Source organism: Mauremys mutica, chromosome 7 (genome assembly GCF_020497125.1).
Source record: "Mauremys mutica isolate MM-2020 ecotype Southern chromosome 7, ASM2049712v1, whole genome shotgun sequence".
Taxonomy (NCBI): domain Eukaryota; kingdom Metazoa; phylum Chordata; order Testudines; family Geoemydidae; genus Mauremys; species Mauremys mutica.
In genome coordinates, this window is record NC_059078.1 from 121511339 (window position 1) to 121532566 (window position 21228).

Below are 21228 nucleotides of genomic sequence, written 5' to 3' on the forward strand. Positions count from 1 at the left end.
ATGCAGGTATCTAGGGACACTGGCATTTTAGGTATTTGGATAATTGTAGCATACAAGCTAGAAGTACAGTGTCACCCCAGTACTCTCTCCTCTGCTGCCTTTTGATCCTACCAGATCCTACCCCAGAGCCTGGGTTCTCCTTCTCGTCACCTCACTGGCTACGATGTACTCTGCTTTCCAGCCAGCTTGGATTGATTCTCTTCTTGCACTCGTGTAAATCCAGGGCTTGATCTTAGGCCCTGCTTTGCTCTCTTTGTCCCAGTGCCGTGGCACCAAAGGAGCAGAAAGCATCCATGTTTCTCCAGCTTGGGGTTCCTCTGACATGGGGAACCCCCATCTGGTGTAAAGCTGGCATTGCTGGTTCCCATACCACTGACTCGCAGCTCTAGACATAGATGGCGTCTCAGGAGTGGGAAGGGACCTTTGTGGGAATGAGCCGCTCTCCGTCAATAAAATACATTGTGGACCCAACCAACCTGCTATGTGACCTTGAACAAATCCCACTCCTTCTCTGTGTCTCTGTCCCACCTACCGCTTGTCTGTCCTGTACATAGACAATAAAGCTCTTCAAGGCAGTTTCTTATTATATGTACATAGCTCAATGGGGCTCTGATCTAGGTTGGGCATCTAGGTGATACTACAATAATAATAGCAATAGTGAATAAAATCAAGATAAGTTATTTTTGTGATCACTAGATATGTATATTTATAATAGAATAATTATTTGTATTATCACCACATCACCAAGGTTTGACTCTTTCCACAATATTTTTAATTTTGGAATCTGTGGATCATAACTAGATCTTGGTAACAAAAGAGAAAATACATTTTTTCCCCTTCTAACTTTGTGGAAGGTTGCCAGCTGCTGCTGTTACCCTCTCCTTCTTCCCACAATGAAATGGATAAATTCTACTGTAATTTTTACAGTTGGAGCTGTATGCACAGGAATATTAGATTACAGGGAGAGTTGTGATGAAAAAGTCTCAAATGAGCTAATTTTACGTTCTTGAAAGACTACCTTCTCTTCTATTATTACATTACAATGCCATTATATAAATCAGTGGTGTGGCCTCAACTGGAAGGCTACGTGTGGTGCTAGCCACCGTATTCAGAAAGGATATTGCAGAATTAGAGGAGGTTCAGAGAACGGTGATGAGAATTATCAAGGGCCTGGAAAAATTCTCATATGAGCAGAGATTAAAAAGACTGGGATTGTTTACCTTAGAAAGGAGATAAGAGGGGCCATGATAAATGTCTATAGAATAATGAATGGTCCAAGAGAAAGTAGTTCAGGAGCTTCTATTCTCCCTAGCTCATAACATGAGAACAAGGGGACATTCAATGAAATTCAAAGCAGATACAAGGAAATTCTGTTTTTCACCAATGTGCAATTAGACTGTGAATTCACTGCCACGGGACGTTGTTGAGGCCAAGAATTTTAGCAAGGTTTAAAAAAGGAAATTGGGCATTTCTCTGGATAACGTGAATATCCAGAATTATCATCATTAACAGTAATGAACATTTCTGTAGCTATACTAACCCTTGTAGCCCACTAAAGCTTATGCTCAAATAAATTTGTTAGTCTCTAATGTGCCACAAGTACTCCTGTTCTTTTTGTGGATACAGACTAACATGGCTGCTACTCTGAAAACTAACCTTTGTGTTTCAGGGCTTTTGATCACCACCAGTCAATAGTTTGTCAATAATTGATAACCAGTTAATCATTAGCCAATAATTTAGTAGGAATTTTAACTGGGATATGTTTAGTGAGTCATGTTCTCTCCCACTGTGGTTGGATTAATCAATCAAATACTAAAGACCATACACACAGGGGCTTACCATTACCAATAGGTGTGGAAGACTTTCCCAGTAGTTTCTGACAGCCTGTGTCCAGTCTGCCCATGGTCTTACATCCCCTGTGATTTAGGGGCAATGATACCCTGTTTATGCTTATCGTGTATCATTCTGGTCCTTATCTGCTTCCTCAAATTGGTGTACACTTCTCCATATCTTAGGGCTTGTCTACACTGGGTCAGCTGTGCCTCTCTAACACTTAGTGAAAATGCTACCTACACTGAGAGGAGAGCTTCTCCCATCAGCATAAGTACTCCACCTCCTCGAGAGGCAGTAGTGATGTTAATGGAAGAATCCCTCTTGTCGACACAGCTCTGTCTACACCAGGAGTTAGGGTGGCATAAAGGGACTCGAGGATTGGGGCACACAGTGTTAACCGGCAAGACAGAGTTGGAGCTGGCATAGCCCAGAGGAGAGTGGTCAAATGGCTGGTGGCGTTAGGGAACGAACACCCAGCTGGCACAAGTAACAAGGGGGATCCTCAGTCCTGGGGGTGCCTCTGAGAGCTGGCACAATTGCATCTTAAATATAGTAGATAACTGGAGGCAAAGATCCTTAGCAGCATCATGAAAAATTAGAAGGACCTCAATTGCTTGGCCTTTAAAACTGAATCAGTTCATGTCAGAAACTAGCATACCCTAGGAAGAGCTGGAAAGGTCATGGTATGTGTGTATTTATACACACATACACGCTTTTGGGCATACATTTAAACAAATAGTATTAACATAGCCACATTAAGTTCCATCCCATTTTACTATTCATAATTCTGGGTCTGGCTTTCAGAGGTGCTAAGCATCCAAAATTCTACCTGCCCTCAATAAAGCTGGACGTGCTCAACCCCTCAGAAAATTAGTCCCTCTCTTTTTCATTTATGGCCGAAGTTTTCCTGAGCAATGGTGTAGCTCCACTAAAGTCAATGGAGCTACTCTGGAATTATAACAGTGTAGCTGGGGACAGGATTTAACCCTCACTTAGTACCATTCTTCCAGAAGGATCCACAAATACCACCCAATTCAGTGTAAGTGTCTAGTATCCATCAGGCCATTTGTTTCCCCCAGGACCTAAAATACTCCCCTCTCCATCCCCAAGCCCTGCTGTGAAGCTGCTGGGTTCTGAGCACTTAGGAAAATGTAAGCATTTCATGGGAAGTGAGTATATGGGAGCTGAGTGCTTTGGAAAATCCAGTTAGGACAATTTTGTGGGCACATTTTTTTAGGCTCCAATTCAGCAAGGAACATAAACATTCACTTAATTTCAAGCACATGAGTAATCCCATACATATTTAGCAAAACACTTAGGCACCTGCTTAACTTCAATACCGCTGAAGTGGGTTGGAATCAATGGGATTTAGGTATGGTATTAAAGGCATGTGAGCAATCATATGTATATTCAGCAAGCACTTATGCACATATTTAAAGCTGAGCATGTGTTTAAGATCCATTTCAATGGATCGACGTCAATGGATCATAGTTTTAAGCAAGTGCCTAAACATGTGCTTAAGTGTCTTGCTGAATAAAGCTGTGATCCGCAAGGATTTAAAAAATTAAACACTGGCCACTCCAGGCTTGTATTAAACTCTCAAAGTTACAGCTTCTCTCTGACTTTAGATGCGTAGATTCTGCCGCCACCCAAGTGCAAAAAAAACACCTTATAAACCAGAAAGGTACACTTGGGAATTCCTTCCTGTGGGGTACCCTCAAGCCCTTTCACCCCCACCCCCTCCGGGGAAGAGCAGAGAAAGAAAAACAAAGGAAATCAGCTGTTGCCACCAGCTAATTAAACAACATATGCACAGACCTCTTAGGACACCAAAAATCCAATCCTGTTCTTAAAAAAAAGTAAATTTTATTAAAAACAAAAAGAAAGAAAATACATCTGGAACTTAAGACTTTTGCACTTACAAAAATTAAACATCAATAACCTTCTTGAGGTCCAGCTTAAAGGTTACAAGCAAAACAAAAATATTTGGGGTTAGCACAGAGGAGTCCACAAGCCAAGAAGAAATAAACCTAATCACATCTTCCTAGACATTCCATAATTTACTTACATATCTGGGGTTTCAGATAAGGAATCTCTAGGTATGATCTGTTGGTTTTTCATACCTGGCTTTCAGCTTCTCACAGCATAACTACTCCCTGTTCCCCTCTTTCCCGGAGAACCAGGACACACAGACAAAAAGAAGTTTTTTCCCAATTTTTTTCCCAAAAGTTCTAGCCTTCCCATTGGCTCTTTTGGTCAGGTGCCCACTCCTTTCCTTTTACCTGTGGGCTTATTAACCCTTTACAGGTAAAGCAAGTAGAAAACAACCACCAAAAGGATTCCATAGCCAACTGGCTAGTTGGGTGTCCACAGAAGGGAGCTACCCCCTCTCTCATTTATCACAGAGGGCCATAGTGTTTAGCTGACTAAGGACTTGCCAAGATGCAAAGCTGCAGGTGTGTAATTAAGGTGTGATTTTAAACCATTTTAGTTAAACCAGTTCCAAACGCTGTGTAGACACTGTTTTTGGTTTAAATCAGGCTTATTCTTAAACTGAAATATGACTACTCTCAAAATATTGGTGTTACTAAATCGGATCAAAACTGATTTAAATTGAAGCTGGAAGTGGATGCCAGACAAATTCCAGATGGAAATAAAGGGTACCTTTTTAACAGTGAGAGTAATTAACCATGAGAACAACTTACCTAGGATTGTGGTGCATTCTTCATCAGTGGCAATTTTAAAATCTAAATCAGCTGGTTTTTTTAATGAAAGATCTAGCCTAGTTTAAACAGGAGTCATTTTGGGAAAGTTCTTTAGCCTGTGCTGTGCAGGAGGTCAGATTAGATGGTCACAGTGGTCCCTTCTGGTCTTAAAAAACTATGAATAAGTTAAATTTTGGTTTAATTGGTGCAATTTTCTCATTTACACAAGGCCAAAGGTGTGTGCACTAATTTAACTAAACCAGTTTATCTAAAATGGTTTAGTTAAACTGGTGCTTGTTTGTGTGTAGACCAGGCCTAAGTGCCTGGTTTGTGGGCTCAGTCAGGTACTTAATGAAACACACCCACAAATATTTGCATTTGCAAAATTGCACTAACACTGAAGAGTGGCCATAAAATGGGGGCTATTTCTGCAAACCAGGCAGGTCCTTGGCTATTATGACTTTATTGTTTACATGAATCATCTCTACCTGTGATTCTGTTCTTATTTTGTTCTTCTCTCTTCTGCAATTTTTGTGTATTTTTATAAATAAAAAATATACTCAGTAAAAATCTGTGAATTTATTAATCTTTCCCTGTGTGCTCTGTCACTCAGTAGCTACTGGAAACAGCATCTAGTTCAAGTTGAGTTACTTTTAGTAAGCCTTTGATGGGGGGGGACGATGAACCTTTTTTTTATTATTGCCAGTGTGGGATCATCACATGTTTGAAACTCACACACAGATGGTCAATAGTTCATGCAAGCAGGCAACAGACCATGAAAACAAACCTAAGGATTCAAGCATTATTAGTACAGACCATCTTAGTAATAAAGCCAAGTCCTTTGAGAAATAGCTTACTGCTATTGCTAGCCTTCAGACCTAGTCTAATTTAAGCTATAAAACCAAATTGCATTACCTGGTATTTTGTATACCTATATTGAGATAGGTAGATTAAAATTCTGTTTTACATACATATGTGTGTGTGTGTGTGTGTGTGTGTGTGTATCCTGTTTTCCTTTCATCTCAGAGAGGTTTGTAAGAAAAAGTAATTTTTATACCCAGAGCTGTGTCAGAATTCTGCCCTTTCCCTTTTATTGGTCTTCTCAAGTATACAAACTATAAAATGTACGTAATAAAAAGCAAATATGTAGCACGTAAAAGGAGACACTAGTCATGAGTCATAAAAGATCCCACCGTCCCTGGCTCACTTATTTACCCCGTCACTTTGGATTCATTCTTTTTTAAGCTTCTGCCTCTTTTGATGAAGGATTTGGATGAGTGTGTCAATGAGACATTTAAAATCTCCTTCGTCATTTTGTCTTCTGATGGGCACAGCGTCTCAGCCCTGTGATTTTGCATTTCTTATAGTACCTTTCATTCTGAAGGATCCCCAGCAGGGGCGGCTCCAGACCCCAGCACGCCAAGCGCGTGCTTGGGGCGGCATGCCATGGGGGGCGCTCTGCCGGTCACCGGGAGGGCGGCAGGCGGCTCTGGTGGACCTTCTGCAGGACCAGCAGACCCTCCGCAGGCACGCCTGCGGGAGGTCCACCGGAGCCGCGGGACCAGCGACCAGCAGAGCGCCTCCTGCGGCATGCCGCCCTGCTTGGGGCGGCGAAATGTCTAGAGCTGCCCCGCTCCCCAGATAGGCCCAACGGCCCCATATGACCACTTCTACACAAAGGAGCAGTTACTCAAAGGAGAGGTTCCACTGAGCTAGTATGAGTAAGGACTACTCATGTGAGTAAGGGTTGAAGGATCAGGCTTTTTTTACTACATGAACAAGAATCACTTCACCTTCCCAGGGAAATGCAGCCTCTTCTGGTGTGGAGCATGATGGCAGCTTAAGAGTGCATAGCAGCACTACACAGTTTAGGACAGGAAGTGGAGACCATCTGTCCTATTGAAAATAGACTGGGAAGAAAGGATAGTGCAATATGCTTTTGGATGAAAATGTGAATTTGAATTGGACACAAGCTGATATTCTTGGTGGAAGTGGGACTTGATAACGCCCTTTTGAGCTTCTTTCTCTGAAGCATTAGGGATGGCTACAGCTGGAGAGGGACAGGTCGGGAGGGACAGGGCTCTGCAGTGACAAGGAATATGCTGTCTCATGTGCTTGCTGGCTGGTTTTGCTCACATGCTCAGGGTATAACTCATCGCCATACGTGGGATCGGGAAAGAACTTTCCCCCGGGTCAGACTGGCAGTGACCTTGGGGGATATCTTTGGCAATGCCTGCTGCAGAGTCTCAACAGACCGCAAGTTGAGGATGCTGCACTTCTGAAAGGTGAATAGGAAGCAGACAGTTTTGCAGAGAAAAAAAAAGATACACATTGCCCTTCTGACGATGATCCAATCAGACACTCTCTGTGCACATGAAATTGCAGTTATATAATTAAAGGCTGAGGTACAGCTCGCCCATGTCACTGCAGCCATTCCTAACTGGTGTCTGTGCAAAGTTCTCAAGTGGCACACAAAGGATCGGCGGCCCATTAAAATGCGTGGGCTCTTTGTAAAGGAAAAACAGGAAATCTCAGAAACTGAAGCTTCCTTTGGTCCACACAATTCACTGGATTTCTCCTGCTGCTCCCTCCATTGCCCCCTCCTTAGCAGAAGGATCTCTGTTTGCACATGCCATGGGCACCATAAAACGTGAATTTTCAATGACACCGGAAAAGAGAGAGCTGTGAAGTGCAGAGTGCTGGGGATCAATCTTCATGCAGGCTCCCGATCCCTCAACGGGCCTCTCAGTGATCTGGGGGTAGATCTATTTGAACCAAGCAGCAACAGGGAAAGAATGGAAAAGTTGCAAGAGAAAAAGGCAGCACTAAAAATATGAAATGTTCCAATCAGTCAGGCACAAGCTTTCTGTGTAACACTTTGACTTTTGCCCATGCCTTTCATCTGAGGATCTCAAAGCACATTGCTGAATTAACCTTTGCAACAGCTCTGTTAGGTCCTTAAGTATTATTATCCCCATTTTACAAATGGGGAAACTGAGGCACACAGCGACGGTCAAATGGGAAGTACATGGCAGACATGGGAAGAAAAGCAAGAGCTCCAGGTATTATACCTCCTTCATGTTGATGATGATGATGATTTACTTGTTTCTATTGCAGTAGCACCCAGAGTCCTCAAGCAGGGCCCCATTGAGCTCGCAGCTAATACATGGGATGAGACCTTCTCAGTCCTGAAGAATTTATAACCTTAATTGCCCAGCCTTCCTTGCAACATTTGGAAGGCTGGTGTACTCCTTACTGTATAAATGGGGATAAGATGCTTCATCATGATTGTTCTTAATCACACCAGGTTTCATAGATTCATAGATCCCAAGGCCAGAAGGGACCCTTGTAATGATCTAGTCTAACCTTGTGTATGAGAGAGGCCATACAACGTCCATAAAATAATTCCTGTTTGAACTACTAGAGCATGTGTTAACAACAAAAACAACAAAATCCCGACGTCATATAAAAATTGCCAGCAGTGCACCACAATCTTTGGTAAATTGTTCCAGTCGCTAGTAACCCTCATTGTTAAAAATATACACCCTATTTTGAGTCTGAATTTGTCAAGCTTTAACTTCCAACCACTGGATCTTGTTATGCCTTGTTCTGAGCTGATTACCAGATACAGCAGACATGGGGATGGAATTTCTCCCATGGCATATTGGAAAGGATCTTGAGAAGCTGGAAAGCTTTATATAGATACGGGGTCGGCAACCTTTCAGAAGTAGTGTGCCGAGTCTTCATTTATTCACTCTAATTTAAGGTTTCGCGTGCCAGTCATACATTTTAACATTTTTAGAAGGTCTCTTTCTAGAAGTCTAGAATATATAACTAAACTATTGTTGTATGTAAAGTAGATAAGGTTTTTAAAATGTTTAAGAAGCTACTTTTAAAATTAAATGAAAATACAGAGGCCCCCAGACCAGTGGCCAGGACCCGGGCAGTGTGAGTGCCACTGAAAATCAGCTTGTGTGCCGCCTTTGGCACACATGCCATAAGTTGACTACCCCATTCTATATCAATGGTTGATCCTTGCCTGGTTCTCCCTGGAGGAAAACAGGTATGTTTCACCCAATGAATTTCCTGAAATGACATCTTTAGTGGAAATTCCTGTTGTGATATGAGAATGAATTAATGTTGGTAAAAAGTACCAATATCCCTGGGTAAAGGGTGCTATAAAGGAGCAAATTGTTATTATGAAACTGTAATAGAATTACTCTGTTTTAGCTTTGACTGGTCTATTGCAGTGAGTTTCCTCAACACAGAATTCTTTTTGACAGACAAGGTGGGTGAAGTAATATCTTTTTTTAGGCCAACTTCTCGTGGTGAGAGAGACAACATAAAGAATTCTTTCTGACATAGAATTTACCCAGGTGTTTTCAATGTATAATTGAAAATGAGGAAACTACCTTTATGTTTATAAAACAACCAGTTGATGAATGTCAAGTTTGCTCAACTAGCCAGATCAGCTTAGCCTGTGATTTTTGTCATATCTCATAAACTAAACAAAGTTGAGCCTCATGAGTACTTGGATGGGAGACCTCCAAGGAAAATCCAAGAGGCATCAGGAGGAAAGGTTGGGGGGCGAGGGGTCAGTAAGTAGCATGTATCTTGTTTAATACTGAATGAATTATTTAAAAATGGCATTAGGCGGTACTTGCTACACAGCTGCTGTTTTTCTAAAGGGATGTAAAGCTGAAATTATGATTGACCACTCATTGAAGGTCCTGTGGCTTTTATAGCAAGTATAATAAAGTTGGAATGGCTCAGGTTTAGAGAATGAAGCCTTTCACCTCTTAAAGTTGGTTATCGATTCAGATCCAGCCTTGTTGGCATTGACCAAAAGCTGTCACCATAGCTGTTCATTTATCTAAGCAAAATGCATCGGTGGTCTCAGTCCATTTCTACCACATCACATCACAACAAAACCCACCACAATGGACACAAATTGCTGCTCTTTCAGCAGTCTTAGCAGAAAGCCTCAGGACTGAATGGCCCATGGAGGTACAGGTTGATAAGGTGCACTTTTGTGGATTGATAGTGGTCTTCAGCCCTTAGTACTGTCGGTCTGCCACTAAAATGCAATGAAAATCAGAGATGGTGGGCCTGGATTTATCTCACTCCCGAGATCTAGGAGTGTTCAGATTAAGGGTTTCCAGTTAGAGCCTATTTATAATAAAAATTGCTGGGGAAGATCCTCAACTCAAGTAGATCAGTGTAGCTCCATTGAAGTCAATTTAAAGGCAATGTTTTACATCAGCTGAAGTACCACACTACACCCACAAGATGATTTTGTGTCAGTGTGTATTGTGAGCTGCGGACATGCAAATTCCATGCTGCATCTTACAGTGCAAACATCTCTGCTCTCTACTATCGAGATACGGGTTCAAAACAGGTGACTCTCAATTAGAGAAATTAATTTTCCCTCCTCACGGTGTTCTGATTTGATACTGTTCAGCCTTACAGATACAATGGGAATATACTCCCTTTGAGCTCTATTTAGCTCTTCTATTGATGGTGTTAGGATTTGCCCCCAGTCTGAATCAAACATGCTATCAGACCTTAACTATCCAGTTGTTCTTTCCTTAAATCACAATGCCCTCTTCCTGTGCCACATCATCATGTAAACACCAGGAGCCTGCTTCAGAGCTGGACCTCACACCTGTTCTCAGAAGGACAGTAGGAACTCTGCAAAGAAACTAGCACCTAGGATAAATATCGTTATCTATGTGGAAATGGTAATTGCAGCTCCTTGGGCTGGGATGACTCATGAACTGAAAAAAAAGAAAAGAAAAGTTATTACAGAATGTAAATAAATATTTAATGCGGAAAGTTAAAATTATTCCTCCCATTAAGCCAGACAATTGTGAACCCACAAATCATATGCTATCAGCTCTGGGATTTTAAAATTATTCAACAGGAGATCCAAGAAAGAAGCAAATGATCTGGGGGGATTTAAATTTTAACAGATTTTTCCATTTCCTCCTAATATCCCCTTTGCCACCGTAAGCACTTAAGATTTGTTACAGCTCTTGATTGCAATCTAGTGCATAGTGGGCAGCATGGGCCTGATCCAAATTCCATTGAAATTAACGGATAGATTCCCAGTTGACTACAGTGATACAACTATAGATCAAGCCCTAGTGTCTTTCCTATGCATTCCCTCCTCCTCTCATTCCAGCTACATTGACGCTACAGGCGAGGGGTGTGATTCCCAGGTGGTGCATGCATGTTCACGCTAGGTCAATGAGCACCAGCCAAGCATAAATAGTAGTGCAGCCGTGGTAGCATGGGCTGGAGACATGGGGTTCAGGCAGGATTGTACTCACCATGGCTAAGCCGGGCCACGGCTGCACTGCTATTTATACTCACACTGGCTTGATGAGGGCTAGCGTGAGTGTGTATCTGCAAGCCGAGAATCGCACCCCTCGCTCATCGTGTAGACGTCGCCTAGATGTCAGATGCAATCAGGCATCACGGATTAGCAATACAGCTGACGGGTGGACTGTGTTAGCACCGAGACTAAACGTTACCAGAGATTTGCGTGTGTGTCCACATGCTCCAAAGCTGTTTGCAGATGCAGGGTTAGGGGGGCAGGAATAGTAAGAGAGCAGATCTAGGAGGTAACCAGGGGCTCCTAGATCATGTCTGTAACCAAGGACAGAACATATAAAACTTCCTTCCCTCCTGGCACAACTCCATGGATAAAGGCTTGATCCTGAGAAGTGCTGAGCATTATGGGCCTGTTCCGAAGCTCATTAAAACCAATAGACCTCAGTGGGCTCTGGATCAGGCCCTGTCACAATAGGAGTCACGAGTGCTCAGCAAGTTCAGGCCCTATGTATATTAAAAGCCCATTATAAGCCTGATTTTGACTCCCTCCAAAAGAGCTGGTGGGGTGTGGGGGGGGTCACCTGAAATTTCAGACGTGTTTTCTAACCAGAGGGGAATCTTTAGGCAGTGTGTATGCAAAGTTCAGTGTTCATTGGCTTTCTTCTTACCCTGAGGAACCCAAAAAGCTTTCTAAATATTTCCAGATAAGTTAGAAGGGACGGTTCTAAATAAAATAACTAACTGGAGGTCACGGTCCAGTAGTGCTGTTTGCCATAAAGCAGAGAATTATTACAATGGACAGTAGATAGAGCAATTGAATAGGCCTACATTAATCGGCCTCCTGTCTGGAAGCATGTGACGATCTCCCACTGGATTATATAGTTTTTCTTTTAATGAGTGTTTGTGAAGATTATAGACTCCCACGTACTGAAATGTGCTCCGTTCTTCCACACATCGAATCACGGTCCATGTACAGGAGTCTGGAGACTGCTAATCTCTTTGTGATTTCCAGATGAATTGAAATGCTAGGCTTATCTGCACTGGGCTCCCCAGTTCATTGGCTTATTCACTGAGACAACGGAGTGCGAGCAGCAAACAAAACATCAGCCCAATACTTGGGCAAGACCCGTGTTTTTTCCAGCCTTTCCAATCACAGTGGGCCTGATTCAAAGAACCCTGAAGTCAATAGCAGTTTTTCCATGGATTTCAGTGAGGTTTGGATTAGGTCCAGCATCATTATGGAGGCATTAAATGAATACATAGTGTAATGGTGGTGTGCTTTGGAGGCTTCATCCAAACTGTGCTGAACTTTACAGAAGTCTCTGTATTGGCTTCGGCTGGCTTCGGCTCAGGCCTTGAATGTTAAGAATTTTAAGAGTGGTCAGGGCCTCTGGTTAGCATCATGAAGTCTCCCCTCTAGTGCTGGCTGTGAGGTCAGTATCCAGGACCCATTGCGCCTGCTTTCAAGATAGCGCTCTCTCTGTATCTGCATGGTGATGTCTGCCAATGCTTCCTGGCCTCCTATGGTTATTTAGTCACCTTCAAATGGAAAATGAGATCAGCTGCCCAGAAGAAGATCCCTCTATCTGCTCTTAACCAGCCCACACAGGTATTTGCAGGACTGGGGACACAGATTGCCTTTCCAAGCAGATAAATGTCATAGGATGACACTGGCTTTTTAAGATGGAGGAGGCCAGGGGCCCTGTGATTGGTCAGTTGACCCTCAGTTAAGCTTGAGAGAGCAGCTGAGCCCTAGGTTGAGGAGATTGGTTGGTGAGAGGTGCCTGGAAGGAGTCAGACCGGAAGCAGCAGGAGAGAGCTGGCAAGAGCAGCTTGGGAGAGAGCGACAGGAGTTCTGAGGACAGCAGGAATGGAACTGTTGGTGAAAGCTGACCAAAGCAGGGGTGTCTGATGAATGGAAGGCCCAGGCTGTAGCCCCTAAGCAAAAGGGGAAGATCTGGCTTGGTCGGGGGAAGCAGAGCCTGGAAACAAGAGACTGGACTCAGGAGGGATGTGCCCTGAGAAGGAGTAAGACTAACAGGGACAGAGGCCTGGGGAGTGGAAAACTGTGGGGAGCTCTCTGGGAACACAGTGCTGCTATTGACTCTTGGCTGGGTGACTGGGAAGTGATTTCCCTGGAGAGGGGGAATGGAAAACCCATAGTATCTTTTTTTTTTTTACTATGGGAATTAGAGATTTTTTTTCCTATGAAGGTTTTTGGGGAATTACTGCACTGGCATATACAAATAAACTAGCAGCAAAGCATCCTGTGGCACCTTATAGACTAACAGATGCACTGCTTGCATCCGAAGAAGTGGGTATTCACCCACGAAAGCTCATGCTGCGAAACGTCTGTTAGTCTATAAGGTGCCACAGGATTCTTTGCTGCTTCTACAGAACCAGACTAACACGACTACTCCTCTGATACTTGACACAAATAAACTATGTAGTGAGGCAGCCTTTGTGTCAGATACTGAAAGAATATGTTGCTTTCATGGGTGTAAGATGGGGAAACTGAGGCAGACATACCTGTTGTGCTGCAGTCTGCCAAAGGAATGTGCCCAGTAGGGTTGCATATGACAACAATATATCTGAGCAGTGACCCCTTTGCTGAGAACCTATTTAGGAAGATCCATTTACTCTTTCTCCATTTTTTGAGATTAATGGCTCCTAGGAATCATAGAATATCAGGGGTAAAAGGGACCTCAGGAAGTCATCTACTCCAACCCCCTGCTTAAAGTAAGACCAATCCCCAGACAGATTTTTCCCCAGATCCCTAAATGGCCCCCTCAAGGATTGAACTCACAATGCTAGGTTTAGCAAGCCAATGCTCAAACCACTGAGTGATCCTTCCCAGGAAACTGGTGTCTAGGCTTAGAGTCTTTAATTATGACTACTGCTCCCCCGCAATAAATGCTCCAATCCTCCAGAACTAAGCACAACAAAAACCTAATTTTAGCCTTCTTTTCTTTTTGGGTTTATGTCATTCCCACTCTTCTGAAAAAAGGTCTCTCCCGTGGAAGGGGTAGAGCTATCAGCTGGAGAAGAAATCAATCCCAATTAAGATCAGAGCAATGATTAAGGGCTTCCCACCCAGGGTGTTCAATAAGGATTTTATTAATAAGCTGGGAAATACATATGCAAGCAGCTTTTTAACTAAAATGGAAAGGAAACAGTGTGTCTCTGCAGTGCTAGGCTTGGGACTCTTGGCATGAGTCACAGAATATGAGCGGAAAAAAATGCAGATTCCTCCTTATTTCTCTATTTTATTAACATTTAAATAGTGGCAACTTGAGATGACCCTGGGAGCGGAATCAATGAGTCAATGCCCACGATCTGGGGAAAAAGCTCATTTGTCAATTTTTTTTCTTTTGCTGTTGTTATTGGTGCTGGCGATTCACCAAGTGGCACTCTTCCCTCTGAAGCATTATCAGCCCAGTGCTTCAGCGTGGTGTTATAACTTACTATGCTGCTGCGAGTGCTGCTTTTTGGGATTGGAGTGAGATGTAAAACCTGCAGCCCTGTGCACGTGTAGTCGTTAAAGATACCCTGGCACTTCTTACAAGAGTTAGGGGTGTTAGTCGTGGTGTCCTGGCCAGACTCCAGTTTGGGTAATTGAATTCTTAATATCTGAATTCCACCGCAATTTCAAAAGGATCCAGTAATCTTCACTTTCTGTCCTAAACTGCTGGATGGTTATTCTTGTACTACTGGAATGCTGGTGTGTTCTACTCTAGAGGTGGCTGCATTACAGACATGTGAGAATTGATCCTTATAAGCCACTGATCTAGCAATCAGTGACAGGTGGGCAGACTCTTGCACTCACAGACCCCTACTGAAGTCAGTCGCATGACTGGGACCACAGACTTCAAGTCTGTAAATTGCTTTGAGGTGTGCACCAATCAGCATACGCACATGGTGTCAAGTGACCACTTGTTCAGAAACATGCTTCGGGATAAGGGCCAAATTCTCTGCTGGTGTAAGGGGGATGCAACTTCAGCGGAGTTTTGCTCCTTCATAACAGCGGAGAATTTGGCAGATGTTTTGAAATGCACAAAAGGCAGTTAAGTGCCCATCTCCCATTGACTGACTGGTGATCGGCACATAGCTCCCATTTATGCCTTTGAAAGTGAGGATAATTAACCACTGGGATAATTTACCAAAGTGGACTCTCCATCACTGGCAATTTTAAAATCAAGATTGGGAGTTTTGTCCCCGATCTGCTCTAGTTCAAACAGGAATTATTTCTAGAAATGTTTTTGCCCTGTGTTATACAGGAGATGAACACAGTGGGCCCTTCTGATTTTAGAATCTATTTAAATCTCCCCCTTTGGTTTTAAGTTTCTTTTTGGAAAAAATAATGATAATCAGATAGCCATACATATTGCACTGCTGAACAGTGACTGAAAAATATTTTGTGTGCACACAGCATTTGGATAGCGCTTAAAAAAAATCCAAATGGAAAAGCAAACAATGCCTTAGAGACGCATTCCCCCAAGACCCTTTCAACGTCTCTTTCCATCTGTATCTTGTGAGCCCTTTGTGAAACTCAACCACAATGCAAATGGAATAACACTCGCCTGATTGGAAAAAAACAATCAGAGTGAAAACTTTATTGCTGCTTATTAGAGGGGAACATGTAAAAAATATACATGTAATCTTAGCTGGTTTTTCCTACCGATAGAGGCTTTAGTATAAGAATTATTAAATGGAATCTGGACGGCAGACAAAGAACGTGATTCTCTGGTTTAGACTTATTTAAAATGAATGAGGCTGCCAGTTTCCATTTCTGTAACAATATTTTATGTGGATAAGCTTTGCAAGTTGACCCTGCACACATGTGGGATCTTGGCTGAGGTGTCACTTGGGTTCTGAAAGCAGGGAAAGAAAGCCCAGGGGTCAGGTTTGTAAAGATAAGAGGAGGCAGGTGAACCTCCTTGTCTTGCCGCCTCTCCACACTCTCTCATTCTCTTTCTAAGTTTGTTTTTTTTGGCTTGCTTTACAAGGGCCTGTGGCCCCAGGGAATGGCTGTCTGTCTATCTATCTGAGGGAACTAAGAGTGAGGTCTTTTTTTCACAGGCTGAGGGTTCTGGTCCAACCTGGGACGTTAGTGATGGAAAAGATGTCTCCATGGGATGGCTGCTGAGCTACATAAAAACAAACTGTGTGTTTTCAGAGCTGTTCCAAATACATGGGTCTGCCTATCTCACCAACTCACCATCATATTAGGCACATTAATTGCAGACTCGCCAAGGAGAGACTGTGGCCTGAATGGGCCTGGAGAATTAATTGCTCTCACGTCTGAGGAAGCCTTTGCTCCAGGTCAGGGTTGAGGTGAATGGGGGGCAGTGTAGAAATGAAGGTCGAGAGGTGGTTTGTTCCTATGCGATAAATATCTCCTCAGGGAGAACATATGTGACACTAAGGGAATCCTTAATCTCGCAGTCAGAGGCACAACAAGCGCTAGATAGATTCAAACTGGAAATAAGGTGTACATTTTTAACAGTGAAGCTAATTAGCAACTAGAACAGATTCCCAAAGCAAGAGGCTGATTTTCTCCCTCATTTGAAGTCTGTAAATCAAGATCAGATGTCTTTCTAAGAGATATGCTTTAGCTACATCACAAATTACTGGGCTCGACGTTGGAATTATTGGGTGAAAATCTATGGCCTGTGTTATTCCGGAGATCGGACTATAGGATCACAAGGAGTCCCTTTTGGCCTTGAAATCTATGAATGTATGATTAATGTATCCTTTTAAGGCCACCTTAGTGTAACTGCAGCTGCTTGAAATTTTATGGCATTTTGAATAACTGTTTTCTCCAAAAAAATTCAACATTTTTCCCCAATAAATAGATAAATACATAGAAATAAAAAATCAATGTCATTGTTTGTTTGTGTCTTGAACCAGTCTTAATTATAACTGAAGCCACCATCCCCACCAGCACAGTGATTCCTGGCACGTACAGCAGACTTCAAAACCCTCCTTTGCCACGACACCTTTAAAAAATCTCCACAATAGTTAAGTAGCTGGTGTATTGAGATCACGGCCTGTCATGCTGACCAACACAGTCTCATTGCTTGTTTGTACTCCCCCATCTGGCTGTATCTATCTGTTGTCTCTTGCCTGATATTTAGATTGCAAGCTTTTTGGGGCAGGGACTGGCTTTTTGTTCTGTGTTTTACAACAACGGGGCCTTGGTCCATGGCTCCCAGGTGCTATGATATTACTTGGACTAAAAGAGAACTAACTCATACCAATGTGTCTCCTGAGTTACTCTCACTAGGCAATACAATGCCTCTGCTCTGCCTTCTCTGTGGAGAAAGAAAACACCAATCTCCCAGGCTTTCAGGCCTCCCACCAGCACTAAATTAACACACACATTTTTTGTTCAATTACCCCTTTTCTTAGCATTGTTGGTTCATCTTGCTGGCACTTGCCCAGTGCATGTCTAAATTATGCACCCACAGAAGCAGTGCTTTTTTTCAGTTGGTGACTGACTTTGGAATGAGGTTTGTCTCTGTGTTGCAAAGGACAGTCGATGCAACTGGTTGGCTGGGTGGCAACAAGCAGTTAGACAGAGACTAAAGAAAACAAGAGATCCGCTCTTCTGTGGCATCAGTAATAGACTAATTTGCACAATGGGGTTGCCTCCGTGCATCCTGGTTGCCTCTTCGCCTTGTCACAGCAGGAACATGGGACTTGACAAACCATTGGCCATGTCTGCTATCCTGCCTGCAGCAATAGATGTTCCAGAGGAAGGCCCGTCTGCTTAACTTAATGCATTGAAGCATCAAATACTTAAAACTATATTGCATTGTGCGTGGCACTTGGGTTCACTTCTGGCATAGCGGGGAAAGGGGAAGAACTAGACAAATACCCGCAGTGCCTACAATTTGGCTGATTCTGTCCTTATTCATAGATGCCTCTGCCATCTTTTTTCATTCACATACATAATAACAAATAACTTACTTTTATGCATGGTACCTTTTGATTAAAAAGCACTATGTCCAGGAATCAGCCCACCTTCACTGCAGTTATCTCTGGAGTGGAATATTATACCCACTTAGCACCACCAGTACTACACAACGGTTCAGGACAGGGAGGGTGGAAGTGGAATCCAGTTGAAACCGCATAGGGAAAATAAGTAGACAGAGCTCAAAATTGGCCAGCCAGGCAATAAGGTCATGTCCTATCCTGAACGTGCTCCAGAATCTGTAATGCTCACAAGTGGTCAATGCCTCAGCTGAAAAGGTAATGGATGGAATATATACGGCTTTAATAATCACATATGGACTAATGTGCTTTGTTTGTGTGTTTAGTTTGTTTAAATGAAAACCTGAAGTTTTGGAAACGAAACCACATGCTTTAAGATTTTCATTCTCCAGTTTCCATGAAAGAAACCTGCCTTCAATGGGGAAAAATATACATCGATTGCATTAACAAACAGCTTGCACTGTGGAGCTGTCCGGTGCTGACAGATTCCCAGTGAATACTACTGCAAGCACATAGATGCTGTCTCTTGTGGCTCTTTCTAAAGGTAACTAGTACAAAGGGGAGAAAGGAAGCAGAATAGATGAAAGCACCATCTTCTTTACTGGGTGGTATTTATCTGATTAGAGCGCTCCGCATCTGGCATATTTTTAATGCAATTCTTCGAAGGGTTTAAAAACCAAGACCATTTGGCCTGCAAACATAATGTTTATATAGAGAGAATCTAATAATACACACACACACACACAGTACCTGATTCAGGATGAAGGGTCACTGCTGCTCTGTAGTGTAAATTTCAGTTCTCCATGTTTTTGTGGACATAACCACCAAGAGAGGTCTCCTGCAAATTGAATATAGACAGTGATTATCTGTTTATCTTTTTCCTCCTCCCTCTTCCTTTTAGAGAGGCACAATGAATCAACTGTGTTTTTTCTCCCCCAAACAAACCTTATTTTAAAGAAATTAGAATGCCTTGTGGATAAAAGAAGGTCACTTAGATCCTAGCTCTGTTTTCTTCATTAGTATCAAATCAACAGCTAGCAATTGTTACTTCCAGTATCAATGCTGGAGCATTTAGCCTGTCAGAACAGTTTACAGATGCCATATGAGGAAGCCAGCGATGCATATAATATGCTAAGGAACCATAAATAGCTGAGACGAGAGCTGGTTATTGCTTAATTCAATATTGTTGTTTAATAGCAACTCCAAATACATTTCACTGGGTTAATTTTTGTATTATTAACTCTAGACATAATGATCTCCCTGGACTGAATGAGGGGTCAATCATATTATGAAATAATACATTTCTTTTAGGTAACTGACTAGACTAGCCAGCTGCAAGCCACTCTAAGGGACAAATATGACCCTACTTTATATATATTCTATCCATCTATCAATCTGTCAGCGTATCTTTCTAAATACTTTTAAAGTAGCCATCAGCCTGGTATCTTAGCATTTACTTAGATTGTAAGCCCCATGGGGCAGGGACAATCTTTTGGTTCTGTGTTTGTACGACACCTAACAAAGTGGTCCGTGACTGGGGTGCCTGTGTGCTGTGATAGTAATAATCAATAATAGATGTTGTTGGTTGTCTTGCTAATTATAGGATATTTATTCCACAGTGGACCATGGGAGCTTCAGGTGCACAGGATTTCTCAAGCACTTTTTTCTCTTTCAAAAGTACCTGTTTGAATTGGAATGGAGCCTTTTTTTGTTTTGATTTTCAGGGCATTTAATTCTCCAAACTAGAGAAAATGAAAAGGACTTGGCATTGCACAGGGAGCACTGACAAGGTTACAATTATTAGTGGTTCCAGACCTGCCATCCTTACTCAGGCAAAACTCCCAATGAGGCCCAGTGGGAGTGTGGATTGTATAAGGGCAAGATTCAATCCTATAGTAACAATAACACTTTAGATGATCAAACCAGGAGAAACTTTAAAAAAAAATGAATTCAGTTCCCACCATTTCCTTTTGTCTATCACAGGCTGACCGGCATCACTTTATTTTTATTATGTTTCATCTTCTCATGGGATCCCTCTTTCTGGCTTTTCCAGTTCCGGTGCTCAGGAGTTCCAGATTTCTGTACTTGGGTGGAATAATCAAATAATTAAAAAAAAAATCATTTCTGCTCACCTTATGATTTGTAAACTCAACCTGTATTATTTTATTTAAATTTGGATCCTGTACCAATGTTGTTATTTCCTTCTAAATCAAGGTTGGATGTTTTTCTATGCTCCGGTTCAAACAGGAATTATTTCAGGGAAATTCTGTGGCCTGCATTCTAGTGGAGGTCAGACGAGATGCTCACAATGGTCTGTTCTAGCCCTGGAATCTCTGAATCTTATATTATAGAAGTTTGACATCTACAGTCAGTCTTATAATGGCATGGCATATATTTCACTCAGACTACTCATGTTCAATATGGTTATTATTAGTTCTTTTCATTGAGCGAGTGCCTAGAATCTCTAGACCGGGACCTCAGGCCCATTGCTTTAAGCATTATACACACATATAACGAAAGAGTTATCCCAGTCCCAGAGAGCTTCCAATCTGAGTATAACCCCCTCTCCCGCACAAACGAACAAATAATACAGCGAGAACTGGGAAATTCCCCGGTAACAAGAATTCAGAGCACAGGGTCTCGGGTTAGTAGTATGGCATCATTTTCAAAATTTTCTTTTAAATCAGAAACTTTGAAAACCTCCCCACTTTGGAATAAAACATAACTCACCTTGGTTGCTCTGGTGCATCCCTGAGTGAAAGTAGTAAATCAAGAACTATCCAGCAGACTTTGCAAGGACTATAAACAGTTGTTTAAAGGTTAATTTATACTTATCTAGCTGCCAAATGACCTCCAGAAATCTTGTTTACTGGGGGCATTCTGCACAGGCATTTATTCGTGGATCATTTTTTATTCCCTTTGCAGATCACCTTCAAAGGAGGTTACATTTTGGGCCTGCCCCTTAATGATAGTGAGGATTTATTTGTATTGCATCTAAAAATGTGTTGGGTGCTTGTGCTCTATTTTCTTGGCTTCGGAAGGGAGTGTTGCCAAGAGATTGTGGGTTTGGACCTTAACTTGATTTCCTAAGTGGAATAAAATAAATCTTAAGTGCTGCCTGTTGAACTGCAAAGTTACTTTCAGTTTAATAGGCCTGTTACTTACATGAAACATGCCAGCCGATCACTAAAAAATACACGCTGCTGTGTAACTGCTGTCTCCAGGAGACAAATGCTGCTAACCTGGAGTAGGTATGCTCTTGTGTAACCATTAGCATTTAAATCCTCACACGATCTTTGAATGTAGGGGGATATTTGTCTTTGATTTCTGTCAGGACAGTAAAGTAACTGTAAAAGTG

The 21228-nt window shown here is 42.4% G+C and overlaps 1 long non-coding RNA gene across 1 annotated transcript; it reads right to left on the reverse strand.

Moving 5' to 3' along the window:
- Positions 1 to 10053: 10053 nt before the first annotated feature.
- On the reverse strand, positions 10054 to 20125 carry LOC123374036. Its single transcript, XR_006580986.1, has 3 exons — positions 20003 to 20125; positions 18621 to 18708; positions 10054 to 10315 (listed from the first exon to the last, which is right to left on the reverse strand). It is a non-coding gene; the product is annotated as an uncharacterized LOC123374036 (long non-coding RNA).
- Positions 20126 to 21228: the final 1103 nt, after the last annotated feature.